The following is a 15,306-nucleotide window of genomic DNA, read 5'->3' as shown; positions in this document are numbered from 1 at the left end:
TCAACACAGCCACTAAAATCACAGGCCCTTAAAGATTAGATTTTGTCACCCATGACTCCATGCATCACTTCAGGAGCTGCTTATTGTCTCTCCTGCAAGAGATGTAATAAGCTTTACATTGGAGAAACCAAATGGAGACTGGCTGATCATTTTGTCGAGCACCTCTGTACCATCAGAATGAAGGATTTTGCCTTTTCAGTGGAGAGACACTTCAACAGCAACGGACATCATTAATGATATATGCTATATCTGGAGCAATGAAAGGAAGAAGCTTAAAAAAGAGCTCATCTCCACTCTTGTAACTTTGAACCCCCATGGAATGAACGATATGCTTTGACAAAAATATTTTCACCATTTTTAATATCATTTGAATGGTTACACTTCCTACAACTTCAAAACCACTTAAACTGCTGATAGAGGACTTTTGTCTACAATTATCTACAACTATTCCTACATCCACAATTATTACTGAAGTACATTGCAGCTATGTGCTGGATTCTTCTTTAGATTGAAAAGAGGTTTATTGACCAATACAAATAAGAAGGCAGAATTGTGGGCAGACAAGCAAAGATCAAACATAGGCAGAAGGGCAGACACAGGCAAGAAGAAATGCATGAAAAGAGCTGCATATGGACCAGTAAACTCCAGCGCCAAGAAATGTTCCATCAGTCTGTAAAGAACAAGAGAGGTCTATTTTGGTAACAGTTATGGATGTATGTGGGAGAGGAAAACGTCCACATAACGTTACCATGGTGAGTTAATCCCTGTGGTATTTTGCTTGGTAACATTTTCACCTTGCAAGAAACATTTAAATTCTTTTACTATAAAAATACACTGTGATAACCAAAAAACAGAGAAAAAAAACCAGCATGTGCATAATTTAATGCATGTGGCTCATTTGTTGGCTGACTTCATTGTATCATCTTCATGAAGATGATGTGTGCCAACATAGAGTGGGTCAACCTTCAGTCATTGCAGCTTGGCACAGTGCAAATAAGTCTTGACTTATCAGCGACAAATATATTACTATTCATATTAGCCTTCCATTTTCCTTATCTGACATGACATCTACAGCCGTGGAGCTAGTCTCCAGTAACTGCAATATACACCGATCAGCCATAACTTTATGACCACTGACAGGTGACGTGAATAATACGGATTATCTCATAACGATAGCAGCTGTCAAGGGTTGAGATATATTAGGCAGCAAGTGAACAGTCGGCTCTCAAAGTTGCTATGTTGGAAACAGGGAAAATGGGCAAGCGTAAGGATTAGAGAGACTTTGACAAAGGCCAAATTGTGATGGCTAGATGACTGGGTCAGAGCATCTTTAAAACGCCAGGCCTCGTGGGGTGTTCCCGGTATGCAGTGGTTAGTACCTACCAAAAGTGGTCCAAGGAAAGACAACCGGTGAACAAGCGACATGGTCATGGGCGCCCAAGGCTCACTGATGCGCATGGGGAGTGAAGGCTAGTCCGTCTGGTCTGATCCCACAGAAGAGCTGTTGTAGCACAAATTGCTGAAAAGTTAAAGCTGGCTATGACAGAAAGGTGTCAGAACACACAGTGCATCGCAGCTAGCTGCATATGGGGCTGTGTAGCCACAGACCTGTCAGAGTGCCCATGCTGACCCCTGTCCACTGCCAAAAGTGCCTACAATGGACAGGTGAGCATCAGAACTGGACCACGGAGCAATGGCAGAAGGTGGCCTGGTCCAATAAATCACATTTTTTTTTTACATCATCTGGAAGGCCTGGTGTGTGTGCATCGTTTACCTGGGGAAGAGATGGCACCAGCATGCACTATGGGAAGAACACAAGCTGGCGGAGGCAGTGTGACGCTCTGGGCAATGTTCTGCTGGGAAACTTTGGGTCCTGGCATTCATGTGGATGCTATTTTGACACATACCACCTACCTAAACATTGTTGCAGATCAGGTACACCCCTTCATGGCAACGGTATTCCCTAATGGAAGTGACCTCTTTCGGATAATGCGCCTTGCCACACTGTAAAAATTGTTCAGGAATGGTTCGAGGAGCATGACAAAGATTTCAAAGTGTTGACTTGGCCTCCAAATTCCCCAAATCTCAATCCAATCGAACATCTGTGGGGTGTGCTGGCCATCAAGTCTGATCCATGGAGGCCCCACCTAACAACTTACAGGACTTAAAGGATCTGCTGTTAACGTCTTTGTGCCAGATACCACAGCACACCTTCAGGGATCTAGTGGAGTCCATGCCTCGACGAGTCAGGGCTGTTTTGGCAGCTAAAGGGGGACCCACACAATATTAGGCAGGTGGTCATAATGTTATGGCTGATCGGTGTATAACAATAATTTTAACCACTAAAAAAATCCACAAAATTAGGACAAAATCAAGTTATCCCTAACTACATAACCAATTTTCAGGAGGCTAAACAGGGAAAAAAGTGACAAAAAGCAATTTGTACGTGTTAACTAATATAATAATTTAATGCATGTGTCTCAAAACCAATATCATTTTCAGTAGACATTTCATTAATAGAAGTCAACCATGATAATCTAAGATGTACAATTGATCATCAAAGTGCATATAACAATAAGTCGCAATGTGCAAGTACCACCCATGTGTGAGCAAATGCTTTTGTGATCTGATTGAATAAATCAACCAACAGATGGTAACTGCAAAAATCTTAACTGCTCTACTAGTCATCCACGTCTTTCTTGATTCAAAATCTGTATTGTTGTTTATCAAGTTAAAGCAAACTAAGTGTCCATAAAATGGGCATACATAAACACACTGCATACAAAAATTCACCAAGCATCACCAGTGATTGCTTCAGGTGTTCTGAAGAGGCCAAAGCTTAACCCAAGCCCACTAAAATAATGAGGAAGGTTTAAGTAAAAAGCAAATATCTGAAAGAAATCCATATTTGGCTTTAAAAGCTTAATTAGACCTATTTTCTAAATGTTTAATATTAGGCTTGTTTTGTACATTATTTTTTATAAATTTATTTTATTCTATTTTAGCCTCTTTTCTAAACAGTATTGTTTCCTTAGGCTACAATATGGTAGAATGGGCCTAATTATTAGTCATCATCTTTCCTCTGAGGACAGATCAAGCAGGTGTCCTGTCAATGCCATTTGGAGGAGGATGCAAAGTGCAGAACTTCTTTAGTAGGGACAAAAACAACCAAGAGATACACCAAATCACAGGGAGAAAAAAAACTGGGACAACAAGGGGCTAGACTAATGCTAGGCAAGGCAAGTAAACTAGAAAACAGAGAAAACTAACCAAAATCTAGCCATGCGTGCAAACACAAACACGAACTAAGCATAATGCTCCAACAACAAAGAGGGAAAAAGACAGAACTTCAATTAGGTGACTAATAAGAAAATACAAAACAGGTGTGCATGATCATGACAGGAAATGGGGTAGACAACAGAAGAAGAAGTTCAACACACTAGTGGCCAAGGGAGGAACTGCCCCTAATGGCTGTGACACTACCTGTCTGAACAGAGAGACATGAAAGAGAGAAGAGGGTGAGATTCTGTACTTTCTGGGCAGGTAGGATCTGATTGGTTCTACAAAATATTTTTATAGACCAGTCTATCTAGATCAGGACTTGGTAAAACATATTGATAATCAGTCTGTGCCACTGGGCTGGAACCCAGATCTTGTGAGCTAAGGAACCACTTCTCTACTTCTGGTGCAGTAGATGAGTGATACAATATAGTTCCGCACATGCTTTGCCCATAAGGAGAACCCAATCAAATTGGTGAGCATGGCAGTGGATCCTCAAGGCAGTGGATCCTGGAATCCACCCAGCCATTGATTGGTCCCTTAAATCAGGTCATTGGACTGCTCAAACAAAAATTTGGCAACATGAAAGGCAGTAGACCATACATGCCCATTGGAGCATCTCCGCCATAGTGTAACCAAGATGACCTAGCTCTGGCTCATGGTCTCAGAAAGGTTTCCCTGTTCTATGATTCTGTGACTGAGTTCTGATTCATTTTTTCTCTCGAGGTCCCAATGTCTAACTATCCATATGTATAGCAAGGTCAAAGTAAGACAGAGGCATTTGGATGCAGGTGCAAGCAGGTTTATTGAAACTCCAACCTAGCAAACAGGTACATGCAGACAAGACAAAGGGGTGATGTAGCAAAACAGAAAAGAAATAAAAAAACAAAAAAAAAACAGAGAAACTACCAAAAACAAAGCTCAGAAATAAACAAAGTGATTAGTAAATCTGAATTGATTAATGAAACAATTTTTTTTTGGTCTGGTGTTGGTCAGGAGTTTATTTATTATTTCTCTTGTTTTCATTTGTTGTTTTCAAGTGGTGGTGCCTATCATCATCATTTAAAACAATAGTTAACAGGTTTACAGGCATAATTATACATGATAAACAACAAATTCTTCTTTTTTACCTAATGTAATTATGAAACAGAAGGTCATATTATTGCCATTTACCCCAGGAAAGCTCTACTATGTATGCCATTAATCATTCTCATCAGTGCCTGTTATGTGAGAATGTGTGATGAATTGCCCTATTTTAAGAAGTATGTACAGCTACATCTGTAGCAAAAGTATAAAGCAAGGTTGTGATGTATGAGTAGAGTCTATCTCTATTCTCATGTACCCACTGTTCTGATTACCAATAATTATTCACTGTTATGTACTATTATAAAAGTTTACCATAAATTTAGTCCACTTGTTACAAAAAGCGCTCTCGTTCAGTGTTCTCTGTCTTGTTCAGTGTTCTCTCTCTCTCTTCCTTGTTATTATTCCTCTTCTCTCTCAGACTATAGTCAGTTTTTAGATTATATGTATAAAATGTAAGGGATTGGACGTAAGAGAAGATTAGGGGAGGCAACATACATAAGACTAGCCATACATAATACTAATTTTTCTCTAAATTACTTATAATGTGCCTTTATACGGCATTAGAAAGATGAGCTAAAATGATTAGTCTGCTATTAACGATCTGGTATGATTCCCCTTACCATTTCTGACATGAAGCTTAGCATTGCAAATGACCAAAGAGTACATTATACAGGTTGAAGTGGTGAGTGGGATGAAAGGAGATGAGGGATATTAGTGAGAGACTGAAAGGAAGGGCTATAATAGGCTTGTGACATGCCTTAGTATTTATGAAGACATGTGAGGGCTCTTTAAGTGCGAATGTGTGTTACAAAGGGCAAAACAGTGGCTGATAAGTAGGGTAGCAGATCCAACTTTCCTACTTTCTTCTCTATTTGCTCTGAGCAATGTAAAATGATGTGTACATTTTGTTTTGGGCAAGAATCCTGGATTCAACCACAAGGTCATCCCAGACTCATTTGGCCACCGATATTCACAAGGTGAGCTTACCATTAGGAAAAAGGATGCTGAGAAACCATTGTATGTTTCTATAACCTCAATATTGGATAATTGCCTTTTGCTGGTAGCTGGTTGCCCTGCTGTCTCTTGAAGAAAGCTTCAGAATGCAGCAGCCTAAATCTTTAGCATGAAAAGAAAGTTTAAGCACTCTACCCCAGTCCTATAAAATCTGTATTAGCTGTCTATTAAGTTCAATATTGGCTACAGTGTCCTTCATCTGATGTTTAAAGGTTTAAATAGTTTAGCCCCAGTGTATATTGTTGATCTACTCAAATAGTATATTCCACAGCACTTAGCTAGGGCAGCTCTGCTGTTAATCCCAAAAATCTCTCATATCATGGAAGTAAATATACACTATATTACCAAAAGTATTTGGTCACCTGCCTTGACTCATACATGAACTTAAGTGCCATCCCATTCCTAACCCATAGGGTTCAATATGATGTCGGTCCACCTTTTGCAGCTATTACAGCTTCAACTCTTCTGGGAAGGCTGTCCACAAGGTTGAGGAGTGTGTTTATAGGAATTTTTGACCATTCTTCCAAAAGCGCATTGGTGAGGTCACACACTGATGTTGGTCGAGAAGGCCTGGCTCTCAGTCTCCGCTCTAATTCATCCCAAAGGTGTTCTATCGGGTTCAGGTCAGGACTCTGTGCAGGCCAGTCAAGTTCATCCACACCAGACTCTGTCATCCATGTCTTTATGGACCTTGCTTTGTGCACTGGTGCACAGTCATGTTGGAAGAGGAAGGGGCCCGCTCCAAACTGTTCCCACAAGGTTGGGAGCATGGAATTGTCCAAAATGTTTTGGTATCCTGAAGCATTCAAAGTTCCTTTCACTGGAACTAAGGGGCCAAGCCCAACTCCTGAAAAACAACCCCACACCATAATTCCTCCTCCACCAAATTTCACACTCGGCACAATGCAGTCCGAAATGTACCGTTCTCCTGGCAACCTCCAAACCCAGACTCGTCCATCAGATTGCCAGATGGAAAAGCGTGATTCATCACTCCAGAGAACGCGTCTCCACTGCTCTAGAGTCCAGTGGCGGTGTGCTTTACACCACTGCATCCGACGCTTTGCATTGCACTTGGTGATGTGTGGCTTGGATGCAGCTGCTCGGCCATGGAAACCCATTCCATGAAGCTCTCTGCGTACTGTACTTGGGCTAATCTGAAGGTCACATGAAGTTTGGAGCTCTGTAGCAATTGACTGAAGAAAGTCGACGACCTCTTTGCACTATGCGCTTCAGCATCCGCTGACCCCTCTCCGTCAGTTTACGTGGCCTACCACTTCGTGGCTGAGTTGCTGTTGTTCCCAAACTCTTCCATTTTGTTATGATAAAGCTGACAGTTGACTGTGGAATATTTAGGAGCGAGGAAATTTCACGACTGGATTTGTTGCACAGGTGGCATCCTATGACGGTTCCACGCTGGAATTCACTGAGCTCCTGAGAGCCGCCCATTCTTTCACAAATGTTTGTAAAAACAGTCTGCATGCCTAAGTGCTTGATTTTATACACCTGTGGCCAGGCCAAGTGATTAGGACACCTGATTCTGATCATTTGGATGGGTGACCGAATACTTTTGGTAATATAGTGTATATGGTATAGTCATTTAATCAATTAGTAATCGAATATACATATGGGTGATACCTACTCAGTATTAGTATGATGCTCCTAATTAAATGCTCTATATCAGACCAGGCAATGTTTTTTTTCAATCTTGTACTGTCCAGTTTTGGTGAGAATATGCCCACTGTAGTCTCAGATTCCTGTTAAGTGCTGGCAGGTGTGGAACTCAATGTGGTCTTCTGCAGCTGTAGCTCATCCACCCCAAGGTTTGATGTGTCTTCTGAGATGCTTTTCTGCTCACCATGGTTGTAAAATGTGGTTATTTGAATTACCGAAGCTTTCCATTCAGCTCAAACTATTCTCCTCTGACATCTCTTATCAACAAGGCATTTCTCAAGTCAAGCATTTCTCTAGCAAGTTTATTGTCATTTCAACCATATACAGCCAGTTAGTACATAGTGAAACGAAACAACGTTTCTCCAGGACCAATTCTGCTAGAATTGCCATGCACCTGATGTTATGGTTTGTTTTTTTTTTTCAATTTTGTTTAAACATTAATGACTTTTTTACATGAAAATCTCAGGAGAACAGCCCACCTGGCACTAACAATCATGCCACAGTTAAAGTCACAACAAAATTTGATATGAACATTAACTGAAGCTCTTGTGAAGGTGTAATATAATATAAATATAAATATGCATATATCTGCACTGATTAAAATTAATTAGTTTTATTCCTTTATTACCTTCATGTTACTTGCTTTCCAGACAGATGTAGCCTATTAGTTTAAGTAGTAATAAGCTTAACATTTCAAAATACAAAGTTTGGTATGCAATTAGGCTTGTGGATGTTTAAAAATAATGATGAAATAATGATAATAATAAAAAAAAAAAAAAAAAAAAGTCAAAGTGTATGCTTGCTTGTGATATTACAAATACAGAGAGGAGGGTGGAGGATGTTAAGGTGAAGAAAAGAGAGATCCGGATGGAGAAGCCACAAATGCAGAAAGAAAAAGGGCAAAAAAAGCCCAACCAAGCAGCAGGTGAGAGGAAGTCAAAACAAAATAGCAGAAACCCTAAGAGGGAGCTTGTAGACAGAATAACCTTGTGCTGCTTTCAACTGTGAGAATCCTTAAAACTCTAGTTGGACCTTTATTTTCATTGACACCAAAGAAGAAAACTAGAAAACAAATGAGGCCATTACAATTTTAGAATGATGTGGTAATACATGAGGTGCTGAGAAGAACTTTATTAAGATCAGTGTTTTGTAAATAGCACACCCAATCCTCCCTAATTTTTGGGTTTCTACCCACTGTTAAGTGCTTTAAGTTCACTGGCCAGATTTACCAAGAAGAAATTTCTCATATTCCTCAAGCACAGTGTTTTAATTTAAGTTTAATTCACCTATCACACTTATTTAAACGCAGAGTGGCTCAATGGGGAGTTGCTACATATTCCTCAGGAAGCTTGATACAGGTACCTAATCATGTATTAATGAAACCACAGGCAACATAATCAATAAAGATTGACAAATGATCTCCGTTGTGGTATGCTTAAATATTCCAACTGACTAAATCATCTATATGTTTGAGAAATTATTCTATTGGGGCTCTTTGCTGGGTCATTCCCTCTTGATACGTTCTTATACATTTTAATCAATTTAACTCAATTACGGGAAGGTACCAAACTTACTGTTATATCACAAAGCTATTTTTCTATACACCTACAAGTATTATACAGTCCTGGGCAAAAAAAATTGGGCCAAGCCCAAAATGGCTATCTAAAGGTTATCTAATGCAGTTTTTTTGTCTAGAAGATGTGTTAAAAAAGCAATGCTGTCTTAGAAAAACATAAAAGACAGAATTAAGTTTATGGCAGAACATGGAAAGTTTGATTCAGAATGGTTCAGCAGAGTTGTGTGGAGTGTTGAATCACGATTTGAGTTGCATGCTGATGCTCCAGAGAGGTGTCTTCAAAGATCTGTTGAGAAATACAATAGTGAATGCATCTCTACCACAGTTAAGCATGGAGGAAGAGGTGTCATGGTGTGGTGAGCCTTTTCAGCTGCTACTGGTGAGCTGCTTCACTTTGAAAAGTTAATTAATGCTTTGGAATACAGGAGAATATTGCAGAAAGGCTTGCAAAAAGTGGCTTGAGAACAAGTCCATCAGAGGCGAGGTCAGAGTTTTGGCCTGGTCAGAGTACAGATTTGAACGCTATAGAGAATATTTGGTCTCACATTAAACACTAACTAACCTCATCAACATTGAATGGAACAACACTGACTCTTCTCTCTGTAAAAAGCAGTTCTCAAGTTTACCCACAAGGCTTAAACATTTAAAGATATCACAGGGAAAAGGTATCCCATACTAAATTACTTTATCTATTTGTTTAATTCTTGCTAATTTTGACCAATGATTTGTTGTTAAGACCATTAAAAGCTTAATATTTTGCAATTTTTGGGCTTTTGCACAGGAGTGTGAATTACATAAATATGAAGCTAAATCTAAATAGAAGCCTAGCCTAAACCATTATTTATGCTTCATTCTCTTCTTTATGCATTTTCAGAGTCCAAACCAAGCCCACACAACACAGCACCTCTCACACAACGCAACACAACACAGCACCTCTCTTAACTGCCTCTGATACTATGAATTGCTAGATCCTCATTTCCATTCTTGCTGAATTGACCATTAGGAGCCATGCTCTGACCCGCTTCTCAGCATACCTTCAAGACCTATCCTACCACAAGAAGCTTAGTTTTATCACTTTAAAGCATTTTTGCTGGAGTTTTCCTGGAGTGAGTTCATGGTCCACATTTATTCATGGTCCATATTTATTCTTCAAAAAAAGAAAACAGATAATAACTAGAAACTAATAACAGAAACTGCTCAACTTCATAGATAACCTACACACCTGCAAGTCTCCAACTTCAGGGCACCTGGCATGTACTTCTCTAAGCATGCTCATAGCTCAAAATTTTATAACTTCAGTGTCAAGGAGTTTGTTTCGTGTGTAATTGCAAGGAATTTAAAAACGTGTGTTCTTCAGAAATTCAGAAAGCACCTAAAAATCTGTAACCACTTCAGAGATCCCACAAATCATGCTTTTTTTTGGTGCAAATATGCCATTTGCTTTCAATGTGTGGAGAAGAAAACAACCTGCAAATTCAGGGAGAGCATTTTGTGATATGTGACATAAATATGGACACAGAATTCCCATATTGTTACACAGATTGCCAAAATTAGAAATGTTACTTATTTGTGACCTGCTTGATGGAACTATCATGCCACACACTGCGAGGAGCATGGCACTACAAACTTAAATTCATGTTCCTACAGGATTACACTTCTTGGCAACTTGGAGTTTTCAGTATCCTGGTGCATAATGAATTGAAGGTTTAGTCTATTAGACTTCAAATCAAATCAGTTTTCAACAGATGGTTCCTGTATTGCCCTAAGCACCTAACAAAGATGAGTACACATTCAAGAATCTAGCAAAGATGAATACATATTGTGTGCATAAATAATGTGCGCATTAATAAGTAATTTCCACATTTCCACATTCCACATATCCATTCCTCCACCCAGTGAAGGGGTAGAGGATGAAGAGTCCCAGGAATAAACAGATGATAGAGACAATGAAAGTCAAGAAGCTTTGGGGCAAGGTGGCAGGCCTGTGTGTAAATACAGACAATTCTCCTAAAACAAATCTAAAAACAAAGGGAGTATCTGTTTCTCACACATTAATTTCTCTTTCTTTGCCAAAAGCCTCTATTTTATCAATGCATAGCTGGGCTTATACAAAAACAAGGAGCTCAGCATCAGTGACTCTTCTACGGCACTTTTTTCCCGATGCACCCTTGTCACCTGATCCTTCGGTATCATTAACACTTTAGGAAAAGTGTGTTTCATGTGATCCTTTAGTTCTGGAGAATGTGTATATATTCATGTGTTTAGTTTTGTGGTTCAGCCAACATACCTATCTTTCAGGGGCACTATCTTGAGTAGGTATAGCTGAGGTGCCAAGGCAACATGTCCATTCACTGACTTCATTGCGGGCTCATAAATGAGGGCCCTGTTTCTTTCCATGCTTATCTGTCCCAGACCACAGGACATGCAGTTCTTGCAAAGCTTCTTCACCTCTATGACCTCCTGTATGATCAAGGATTCTACTAAATGAAACTGCCCTCCTAGCAGTCACTGATGCTTGAAACAAAGGCAGATAATATTTTGTGCCCTCTTCCTTCTTGACCTCTCAGCTGCCTTTGATATTGATATTGTGAATTACTAGATCCCCATTTCCACTCTTGCCGAACTGGCCATTAGAGCTACCCTTGGACCTGATTCTCAGCATAGCTTCAAGATGTATCCTACCATATAGCTAAGGAAGGCTTAGTTTCACCTCAAAGCCTTACTTCTGGAGTTCCCTTGGAGTCAGTTCATGGTCTACCTTTGCTTTTCCTTTACAATAAAGCACTGGGTCCAGTCATGGCATCTCTAATCATTGATATGCTGATGAGACACTTCTCTTCTCGTTCACCCCCCTTCCAGGTTTCTCAGAAAGTATTGAGCTGCCTTTCTGGATGAAGACTCATCTACTCCTATCTACCCATCTGATATACTCCTTTAGCTGGATCTGTCAATCACCACTGACACCCTTGCAGTTCATCTGGCTCATATGACTATGAATATTGGTGTGGTTTTATAAGGAGGCTCAATTTCTTCAAACATGTAATCACATCCAGCAGATCTGGATGAAGATTTCATCTTCAAAAGAAGATAAAAATATGACTTTTCCTGAACATAGAACCTCATCTTCTTATACAGGCTTTAGACTTGACTACTAACTCTCTACTTGCTGGTTTCCTGTAATATGGAAGATCTCCTCAACAGAGCATTCTGAATGTTGCACCCTGTTTCAGAGCAACACATCTAATCATGAGCTCGGGTCTTTAACTTCAGGGCACCTGAACTGTTTTGGGACTTGTTTCACAAAAGCCCTTGCCATTGGCAAATGCCTGACAAAATGTCATACAACAAAAATTGTCGATCACAAATCACCTAAAAATTTGCAATCATGCTTTCGTTCACAAATATGGTTTGTGCAATTTCAAGCACTTGCAAATTCATGGAGAGTATTTGATGATCATGTCCATCCACTTAACATGTATACAGACAAAGAACTTGTACTGTTATTCAGACTGACACAAATAGAAGTGTTATTTATTTGTCACAAGCTTGACAGAGCTATCAGGCCAAATATTGCAAGGAGCAATGCACTACAAATTTCACTTCAGGTACTGAATGAATCATACATCTTGTGTGATGCTCTCAGCCAACTTGTATTTTTTTGGGTGTAGGAAATTGTCATTTTCTCTGACACTTAACAGGGGTGACAAAAATTGGGATACTTCTATGCACTGTGTGGTATTCCAAACGTTCTTGGGGCAGTGGTACATCTATTGCCCCAAACACCAAGCCAAAAGGAGTATAGATAGATCACCTAGCTAATAAGAGTACACATTTGTGTGCTTACAGTGGTACCATTATTTAAACATGTAAATGTGAAATGTATTACCAATTTACTACTGGGGGACATTACTGAAAAGTTTTTTCTAGAAGACAGATTTGTAAATATTAATATTTATATTAATATTTCCCCATTAAGCTATACATACAGTACTGTGCAAAAGTCTTAGGCATCTTTTTTCCAATAAAAAATGAAATGTTACAGAAAAAAATATGTTTCTATGTCAGTAAAGAAAGCAACATATTACATAACACACCTCTTTTATGTAACAGACAGCACACTGCTGGGTCTTACATGCAAAAAAAAGAAGCAAGTGTGAAAAAGTGTCCAGAAGACGTGTGGTAGATTCGCCAAGATGCTCAGTAAAACATACCAGCCAATTTCCTTATAAAACTGCACAAATTGTTCCAGAGACTACTGATGTTTTTTTTTAATCACACTACATATTGACTTTTTAAAATTTTTGTTACCAGCGAGATTAGACCACACTATCTCACTTGTACAAACCAGCATTAGTTTCTAGTCTTATGAATGCTACGAGCTGTTTTGACCACTGATCCTTCAACTGCTTGCACATTTTCCAGTTGCTATGAATAAGAGTGTCTATAAATGTAAACAGCAATGAATGTTATCATGGTTACATTTTATCATGCCAAAATATTAGCCTGTAAGGATTTAAAGCTATGATCAGATTTTGATACATTTTAGACATATCCGTGCACAACTGTCATCCAGTAAGAAAACAGTACTTTTTATAGCCATGGTGTTGCCCTGATTTTTTTTCTTTTATGATGCGTTTGGATCTCTTGGGCTTGGGTAGCCTTCAGTGAGTTAGCTTAAAAGATGCCCTTACACAAGTCTAAATACAGCCGTTCTAGTGGTCCTTCCCTTTGTGGTCAGCTCTGATAACTGGAGCATGATATCTGTGTCATCCCCAGTACTTAACAATGATGGTACTGAAAAACCTTTTTGTACAGCACTCTAAATTCCTATCTCAGAGCAAACAGGCCTATCAGACTCTGTGTAGTGCCCTAGACATAGACGTCTAATGGAAGGAAGAAAAAAAAAAAAACACGACAGATGGATATATATTTTTGCTGTCAACAGAATAGCTATAGTCTTCAGGCTCTTACTTAATATGACGTGTTTGACTGAGTGTGTAGTGAGTGTATTCTCTACCTCTCTTTTAGAAGCCTTTTTGTCTCCCAGCAAAAGCAGGACTGTGTGTGTGTGTGCGTGTGTGTGTGCGTGTGTGTGTGCGCGTGTGTGTGTGTGTATGTTGCATTCACCACCTGCATGACCCAAAGCCTGCTTGCCTAGACAGTGAAAAGCGAGGTGTAAAATCATTTGTTTGTTATCATGTGGTGCTAGATTTTCCTGGTACATAAGCTCCCTCTGCTGAAAAGATCGGCATCTAAACCCACAACCCATAATCTTACTTCTCCCTCTATGTCTGAATCCAGTATTTCTATTTTTTTTTCTCCTCAAGGTCTTAAGATTACACTTTCCCCAATATGCTCACACTGCAAGAATGTATGTAAGCATTTTTTTTAATAACTCATATAACGTATGCAATTTTGACACATGAATGGCAAGAATTAGTAGGGTTGGGGTTATCAGTTATAGCTATTGCACTTGCTTATTTCCTATTAATTTTATGTGAGATAATGTTTTGCTGATAAATAGACGAACCTTACATTTAAGCTTGTTTTATGTGATAAATATCTGTGGCACTGCAAGGCACCATACTCCTTGTGTTCCATCGTCTATTGCCACAGTTCCTCCTCTCTTTTCTTTATGTACTTTTATGTATACATTATTCTTTATGTAATTTGCTCCAAGCTGACTGAGGTCTTAACCTCTGTACTATTTTTATCCTGCTTGACTTTCCAGTTTCCATGAAAAGCCTGAAGACCTTTTGAAGCAGAAAAAGCCTATTAACTATCTAGCAATCTTTTAGTAAAGTTGTCTGTAAATTCTTTCAAATGCCAAACTGTTTTAAAAAATTCTGCCAGATTAAAAATAAAATGTGGTAACTCTGATTTTCTTTGTACTCATGCACAAATCCCGATAAATTCTAAACACTCAACAATTACCAAGCATGTTCCCAGCACAGCTGATTTGCCCGTTAGTGACACCCACAAAACTCCATAAAAGGCAATACTCACAGAGAACTGAAAATGACAAAATGATGACTAAATGGTGAAAGAGCTCCTCCTAAGCAGGGTGCGTGCTAAATCTTCCAGTAATGCAGGTCAGCCATTGCAGGTCATTGGCTTCCATAGACACACAGTAACTCTTCCTCCTATTATAGAGTGCAATTTATTTTGCCCTAATTGCATGGCTAGTCTTGTTTGTCTTAATTTATGGATTTGGTTTGGATTGCTTTCTTTAGTCATTAATTTCTTTAATACGAAATTAATGTTTCACAAAACTTTCATTAAATTCTTATTTATTGGTATAAATAAGCTGTTTAAATTGTCAACATGATCCGTAAATAAATTTGCAGTAGCTCCCGCCAATTATGTGCTTTGAAGCCTGTAAATCAAGGTTCACATTTATGAGTCTTCTTATACATAAATTTACACAAACTCAGGAACTCTTGTAGGCTACAAACATTTTTCCAAACTGAATTTATGACTAAAATTGTTCGTATCCAGTTTGGTGAATGAGGAGTACTGTTATTAGTGTGTATCAATGTGTGTATCAATGTGTGTATCAAAATATAAGTAACTGTATCATTTATACTTTAATTGCTTTGCGACTAGTGTGCTTAATTATACTTCGTTGTGGCTCTGCCAACATTTCGTACTTGTTTTTTGGTCAGTTAGTGTAAACTCAT

At 39.0% G+C, this 15,306-nt stretch overlaps 1 protein-coding gene across 1 annotated transcript in view; it reads left to right on the top strand.

Annotated features, from left to right (window-relative positions):
- The first annotated feature begins 3,445 nt into the window (after positions 1–3,445).
- adgrb2 (adhesion G protein-coupled receptor B2) overlaps positions 3,446–15,306 on the top strand; it is a 394,590-nt gene continuing 382,729 nt past the window's right edge. Inside the window, exon 1 of the mRNA XM_053231516.1 lies at positions 3,446–3,543. The gene's annotated coding sequence lies outside the window, so the exon portion shown is untranslated. The remainder of the gene's footprint in view (positions 3,544–15,306) is intronic.

The sequence above is a fragment of the Pangasianodon hypophthalmus genome, chromosome 29 (genome assembly GCF_027358585.1).
Source record: "Pangasianodon hypophthalmus isolate fPanHyp1 chromosome 29, fPanHyp1.pri, whole genome shotgun sequence".
Lineage (NCBI taxonomy): Eukaryota > Metazoa > Chordata > Actinopteri > Siluriformes > Pangasiidae > Pangasianodon > Pangasianodon hypophthalmus.
The sequence above is the reverse complement of the archived record's forward strand: the minus strand, read 5'-3'. Positions and strand labels throughout refer to the sequence as shown.